Genomic DNA, 7,996 nt, shown 5'->3' with positions numbered 1-7,996 from the left:
AATGTGAAGCTCTTCACAAACATCTATGAGTAAACCCTTCTTGAACCATGGACCATTATCCAAAACAATCTCTAGAGGTGTGCCAAATCTACAAAAAAATTAGTGTAGACAAACCTACTCATTGTTTTCCCATTTACCCTTGCCACACTTTGAGCCTCTACCCACCTAGTCATGTAGTCTACATCCACTAGAATGTAGAGTTTACCATTCTTTGTTCTAGGCAGAGGACCCATAGCATCAATGCCCCAGTTTTCAAAGGGTTCATTTTCAAGCACTATTTGCATCCAGCCATGCACCAGCCTTCTATTTCCATTTACCTGGCAGTTCTGATAGCTTTTACACCAATGTTGGACATTCACATGCAAGCTTTGTCAAACATATCCTGCAAGCAAAATATTCTTCATGGGTTAATTCTTGGAAAAAATGACCACACATGCCTCTTCATGCAAACCTTTCAGAATGGCTGGAATTTCCTCAATAGTTGGTACTCTTCTGCACACTTGATCCTTCCCTCTTTGATAGAGTGAGCCTTCTAGGAAGAGATAGAAACTTGCCTTCTTCATGAGTCTCCTCTTTTGAGATTTTGTAAAGTCTTATGGAAACTCGCCCTCCAAAATATAGCCAGTACTGGGAGCCAATGACTCTTGTCCCTGGTATCTTGGTTCCTTGACAACTACTGCCACCATGATGACCTGCACTTCTTTCTCAACACATGTAATTGCTTGTTGTGCAAGTAAGTCAGCATCATCATTTTGTTTTCTATGAATATGATATAGTTGCACTTCTTCAAACTGAATAAACAACGTGAATGGCATAACCTTTGTCCTTAGGCTTTCATTCTTGTATGCCCAAATGCCTAAGGTTTTCTTCACAATGAGAAGTACACCCCCCTTTATCATGAGACATTGTATACCTTGACTAATGCACATCTTCAAACCATGAAGTAGTGTGTCATATTCTGCTTCATTGTTGCTAGTTGAACCTAGTAGATTGACCTTCTCTTTCATGACCACCTCTCCTCTTAGGCTGAGCAACACTAGAACTCCCCCTGCTTTTCTTGTGGCTCGTTGAAAAGCTCCATCAAAGAACAAGGAAAAAGCATTAGGAATACTTCTAGGTAGTGGTAATGGTAAGGTTTTTACTTCAGGCACCTTAATCTCCTTCTCATGTACCCTATAAGTGAGAATCCCTGCCAATTGTGCACGCACACTATCTTCTACCTTGAAAGAGTATTGGCACTCTTGCAACTCCATAATCCACTTAGAGATCCTAGTACTAAGATTAATTTGAGATGACACCCAAGGGAACAATTTTTTTGCAGTGAGAATTACAAAAGGTTTTGGTAGCAAATAGGATCTAAATTTTCTCACTGCAAATATGAGAGAAAGCATCATTAGTTCTGCTTCTGTGTAGCCTCTCTCCAAAGCATTCATGACCCTACTAGCAAAGTAGATGGGTCATATCCTGGTATTGTGGGGATCTTGTTGTAGGCAAAACAACACCAATTGTTTCTTTCCCAATACTAGAGCTAACAAAGAATGTGTACTGCCAACAAAGAGTCATAAGTGTTGGTAGCTCTGACAGAATGAATTTGATGTTACTAAAATATTCTTCAAGCTCATTAGACCAAACAAACTCTACTTGTCGTGTCAAATTTTGCAAAGGGTGAAGTAACTCTGAGGCTAAGTGAATGAAGCGTGACATATAATTCACCTTTTGAATGAATGAGATGACATCCTTAAGACTCTTCGGTGATGATAACTCAATAAGAGCCTTTGACTTTGAAGGATCCACCTCGATGCCTTTGTAAGAAACTTTTTGAACAATCAAGATCACTTCGTCCTCACCTATGTGGCACTTGTCGGGGCTGATTTGACCTCCCATGTCATAGAGCTTCTTCAAACCTTCTTTTACCCTTTGTAGATATAATGATTTTGAGCTATAAATGCAGAAATAATCAATGAACACCCTAATTGACTTTCCAAAGAATGCTTGAAACACCATGTTCATGAAATGTTGGAAAGTTGCAGGAGTATTTGTTAGGCCAAATGGCATGACTCTAAAAGCATAACAACCCCAAGGAGTGATGAAGGTGGTTTTCAATTGATCCTCCAATGCGATACCTATTTGAAAGTAACCTCAATAGACATCACACACATTGTACTTCTCATGACCAGCTACCTCATTTAGTATCTCATCCTGAAATGGGAGGGGAAAGTGATCTCTTTTTGTTGCCTCATTTAGTGGATGGTAATCCACACACACCCTCCACTTGCTGTTCTTCTTGGGAGTGACAACAACGGTAGAGACCCACTCTGAATTTAACCACTAGATAAATGAAACCTAATGCTAGAAGATTTCTTACCTCCTTGAGTAGGGCCTGCTCCTTGATGACTCCTAGACTTTGTAGCTTTTGAGCCCTAGGTGTGGCCTCTAGCTTTAGCTCGATCTTGTGTTGAACATCATCTACTCCACACACATCGATGTAGTCTTTAGCAAAAATCTTAGGAAAATTTCTTAGCACACATTTGAACTCCTCTCTTTCGTCCTTTGTAAGTGTGGTAGACAACATACCTTCTAACATTCCTTCATCTTCCACATTTTGGTTCTCTTGAGGACCTACCTCCTCCAAGCGTAGGCAAGAGGTTCCTTGGTTGCTTGGCTTAAACCTTACCCCCATGACTTCAATGGAAGACTCCTCTTCTATAGTGCTACCGCTACCTTCTTCTTCTGAAGTGCTATCAGTCCAGTCTTCCTCCATCTTGATGTTGCTCTTTCATGTCAAAGACAACCTTCTTATGATTTTCATTCCTGCAGATCAACTTTCCACTTTCCCAATCCTACAAAGCTTGCATTTTCATTCACCATGGTGTTCCTAAGATAAATGGATAGCCACTTCCTTTGGTTGACATAACATAAAAATCCACTACCTTCTTAATACCAAAGGCCTCCACAAAAACATTTTTACAAATGCTACACAGCTAGCCTTCCTATTGTTTGTCATCTTGACTTTGATTTCATCTGTCTCATGGATGTGCATGCCTAGTCTTTGCATGAGTCCCTCTATCATGCAAATTTGTGCACCCCCATCCACTAGACCTTTCCTAACCAATCTTCCTTTGATGTAACAATCAAGCACATGTGTAATATCCTCGTTCATTTCAGCTTGTGCAATTTTTACAACAGACACACTCTCTTTTACCTTTCTCCTAGTGATAATTTCCCTTGTTAAATCCCTCCTAACTTGTGGACATAATGCAAGAAACTGAGGCCATGAGATATCAGGACCCTTACCTCTCATGTCTTCCAACAAGTTGTATGGAGCCATACCATGTCCAAGAGGAAAGTCTTGGAGGTTGATATGACGTCAAGTCCTCTTGGTCTCCTTGGTCTCCCTTGCCTTGTTTTCTTGTCCATGATCACTTTGTAATGTGACTCCCTCTTTCTCCTTAACCTTTCCTTGGCCACGCTTAATGCTATTTTCTTCCATGTCAACCTCTTTTGAATATGTCACCTCTACCACATACACATTTGGATCTGGCAAAGGTGGAACTTCTTTCAGTCCTCATGGAGGTGATCTTGCTCCATTTGGCCTTTGTAGAATCCTTGGTTGTTGACTAGTTCCTTCACTTGCATTCGTCACTGGGTAATTCAAGTTTGGTCTCCATGGCTCCCCACGGGACCAAGGACAATTATACATCCCATGTCTAGACTTCCCGCAATCACAACATTGCAAGACTCTCCTAGGTCGTGGTGACTCTCGCTCTTTTGACTTCTTTGCTTGTCTCTTTGGACCTATAGCTTGTGTAAGGTGAATTGACAGGTTGCTTAAAGATTCATTTAACTTCTCAATCACTTTAGACGTTACCTCAGGAATCTCTTTGGATGTTGATGCTTGCAATTTTCCCTTAGGTCTAGGACCCTCTATTGGAACCTCTCCTCTTAGACACTTGAGTTTCCTATACTTCTCAACAGCCCTAGTTTCAATTGCATCAAAGGTTGTAGGTTCACCCGCCTCAACTTTTATCTTGAGTGTGGGAAAGAGACCAGCTATGAACCTCTCTTTCTTTAGGAACTCTACACCATCACTAGGGTTAGCAACATTTCTCACCCATATAGCCCAAGACATAGAAACTCTTATTTATACATGTAGTAGTCATCTAAGACTTTTGCTTGTGAGAAATGATGTCTTGCCATAGCTTTTGAGTGTTTTGGGGATCAAATAAGTATCACTTGAAATGATCAACGACTTTGTTATAGTTTCCCTTAACCTCCTGAGCTAGAGAGTCAAACCAAGTGCTAGCATCCTTCCTCATAACTACCTCAAACATTTCTAAGCGTTCCTCATCTCCTATCACTCTTTTTATGCAACAAGCCATTTAAAGTTTTTCTAGAAATAGCTTGGCATCTTTGCCAGACTCTCCAAAAAAGAGAGGATCTGCTGACATTTGGCGTTGGGCCTTCATTGAATCAATTTCAAAGTGACAACACGTTTTTTTTTCTTTCTTAAAAAGATTTACACAATAATATTTTCTATATTGCAATATATTCTACAACAAAATAAAAATATTCACATCAAATGACCTATGATAATCAACAAGAGGCAGGATGACAAGGTTTGGTGACGTGAGAATTTCTCCTACTCTTTGAGCATCAAACATGAACACCATACGTTGTTGAAAATGGATTTTTCTACTAATTGCAATGTTTATTCTAATGTGTGGAGTGAAATGGAAGGGGAAAACCTCTATTCTTGGGCCATTATCCATTGTCTTTGCATGACCTAATGCTTAAAACAAAACAAAAATATAGACATCCAACTAAGGTCGTACCTAATGAGAGGCAAAATAAAAGGATTTATTGAAGCGTTTATCTCGGCCAATCTAAGAGGGCCAAAATTCTATGAATTACTCGTTGAAATTGTAACTTAGTACTAACAATTATGTGCACCTTTTGCCTTGTAATGGGAATGAAAGGATCATACAAAGTCTCTTGATTCATGCAAACTACTTGACTATTCTAAAGATTGATTCTACACAAAAACATACACAAGTTGATCCTTAGTTGGGGCACCCAAATTGAGGCGGTCTGGGGTGGGCAACAAGATAAGTGACCTCTAAACACCTCTCAAGGCTCCCGTATTGCTCAATTGGGGCTGGGGCAGCCACAAGCACAACACAACAACAAACCCACAACCAAAACCCAAACAAGATAGGGGCACCACCTAGTTATGGGATGCGAACTACAACGCAAGAGAGATTCTGTCACAACCAACAGGAGATGCAACAAAATGCACACAAACAATCTCACACTAAGACACACTAAATGGAGTAGAGAGAGCGAGAGCAAAGGGAAGAGAGAGAGAAATGGAACTTGCATAATTTTTCGTTCGTGACTTGTAAATGGAGATGGTTGGTTATGATGCTATCGTAGAGCTTATACAAAACAAACTCAATGCTTAGTGAATGCTAAACATTGCCAACACACAAACACTATCTTAGAGTGTGGGAGACCTCTCACCACAATACCCTCTTACAATGGACACAAAATTGGCAATGAAAACACATTAAAACACTATCTCAAACAAGATCAAATGATAGAAACTTAAAATACACAAGTTAACTTGAATTCACTAAACCGTATCACACAAGTGGAAGGACAAAGATTTGAACGTTGAATCACACCTTTGATGCACCAAACCTCAATTTATTGATGATGGAAGAACATATACAATAGTGGTTTTAAGATTTTGAAATCACGCTCTCTCACTTGCAATGTATAGCTTGAAAGCTTCTCTCACACCAAAAGTGAAGCGCACAAAGTGGTTGCTATGCCTAAGTCTTTCCTCAGGCATAGAGTGTTGGGTGCTATGTGAGATATTGGAGGTAGTTTTACAAGAAGGAAAGAGGCCTACCTATAGGTTGGAGACCCCTCATTAAGATTTTTCAAAATTACAATTTACAAGATAAAAAATCAAGATTATGATATTTTTTAATATCAAAACATTGCAGGCCTTCTTTGTCTGCTTGAGTCATGGATGTGGGCTCAAAAGAGAGCATTAATGATGGTAGATAAGTTGAAAGTAGAGTTTTAAAGAAGGACACACACACACACACACACACACACACACACACACACACACACACACACACACACACACACACACACACACAGAGAGAGAGAGAGAGAGAGAGAGAGAGAGAGAGAGAGAGAGAGAGAGAGAGAGAGAGAGAGAGCTACTATGCACATGTCTTGAGGTGAGGTGTCTTTTATGGCTAGGTCAATGGCTATTTTGTGCTAGTATGTTAGTGGTTAGTGTTAGTAATTCACTAGAACGTTAATGATACATTTACAATGGGTAGAATAAGGTGGATGGTTGAAGTAAGATGGTTGAACGAAGTGAGGAAATCCTTGTGATGTTGAATCTTGAAGAAGTTTTGGACTTACTTGTGTAGGTTCTCAAAATGACGATCGATCCTCTTCTTATTCTTCTCTTCTTTATGCCACCGCCACCAAGGTTGATTATTGCGATGAAAATGGAAATTTGGTTGATGAGATCTCTTAATTTGTAGAGGTTAAACATGGTTTACATGCTGAATTTTATGGACATAGAGAAGGGGTAAGATGTAATTGTACTTTGGAGGTAATACAAAGAGGCATAGACATGGTGTATGTACATGTAGAGCTCATATGAGAGCTATGGAAGTATGAGGGGAGATTAATGGTAAATAAGGTGAGAGAAACCATGGAAGATGCAGGTTTGAGTGAGGGATTGAGAGGAATGAGTGTGTGTGTGTGTGTGTGTGTGTGTGTGTGTAGAAGTGTGGAAAGAGGTGAGAGAAGACTATGGGCTACTTGTGAGAAAAGTGGGCAGACTCCGGTCTAATAAAGAAATCTTACCTCACCGGTGGTAGCTCCAAATATTATCAAATTTTTTGAGGTGATTATTCAGCTCTTGGTCCATATTTTGTCTTCCAATCACTACTTCGGAGTGGAGATGGATTAAGAAATCCCACCAAAATGTCTATTTTTCTTCACAAAAAAGTCTTTAGTGGCCCCCCTTTTGTTGAATTTTTATATGGCTCCAAAGGTGAGCCCCTCCTTGCATGAGAGCATGGCGTAATTGATTCTTAGGGGTTTGAAAATATGCATGGTTGTGGATTATGCATGATGAAAAAAACAGGTTAGTATATAAACAATTTGTGGAATCTAGAATAGTGTCAGCTATATATAAATATAAAATAGAAAAAAGAGATATATGAAAATATAAGGAATCAAATGAGGGGACCCATATTTGTTTTTATTGAAGTATATTTATTACAAGAGATAAGAAAAAATACCTCTAGGAAATAGGAATTTAGAGAAAGGCAATGACTGATGGTGAAAGGTATTTTTAATTTTTTTCCTAGGAGTGGATTCTCACCCAAACATAAGAGAATCTCACATGAAATATTTCTATATGGAATAAAGAGTATGCAAAATGGTAAGAAAAATTGTGATAATGGTGAGTCAATGTACATAGCATACATAGGCAAATCACGTACACCTAGGTAGAATAATTAAATAAATACCAAAATAATTATAATAAAAGATCCCTATATTTAGACCCTATATACAATGAAATATTTACACACCAATGGTCCATAATATACTTTGGCTTTTATTTTTATTTATTTATGCGGCTCAACTAGCCCAGTGACTAGCTAAGTGAGTGTTTTAAGAAGCTATGGGGAAAGTTCCCTAACTCACACACGCTTATGTACAGTGTAAAGGTAAGGATAGCCACAATGTTTAGGTGATTTTGGTAGGGTGAGCTAGCTCACTAAGGCAATTATGGAGAGCCAAAAAACGGCTATTAGTGTCAAAGCTCATAGATTTTTATCTAAACCACTCGACATAAAAGATGTGAAGATGACAGTGTGGAAGGGTATATCACTCCACCTATGTTAGCAAAGTCAAGTATCTGCAATAAAAAAAAGTGCATATGGCTGTGAAG

Source organism: Adiantum capillus-veneris, chromosome 5 (genome assembly GCF_014529385.1).
Source record: "Adiantum capillus-veneris isolate H3 chromosome 5, ASM1452938v2, whole genome shotgun sequence".
In the NCBI taxonomy this organism is placed as follows: Eukaryota; Viridiplantae; Streptophyta; class Polypodiopsida; order Polypodiales; family Pteridaceae; genus Adiantum; species Adiantum capillus-veneris.
This window is presented reverse-complemented; position numbering follows the sequence as displayed.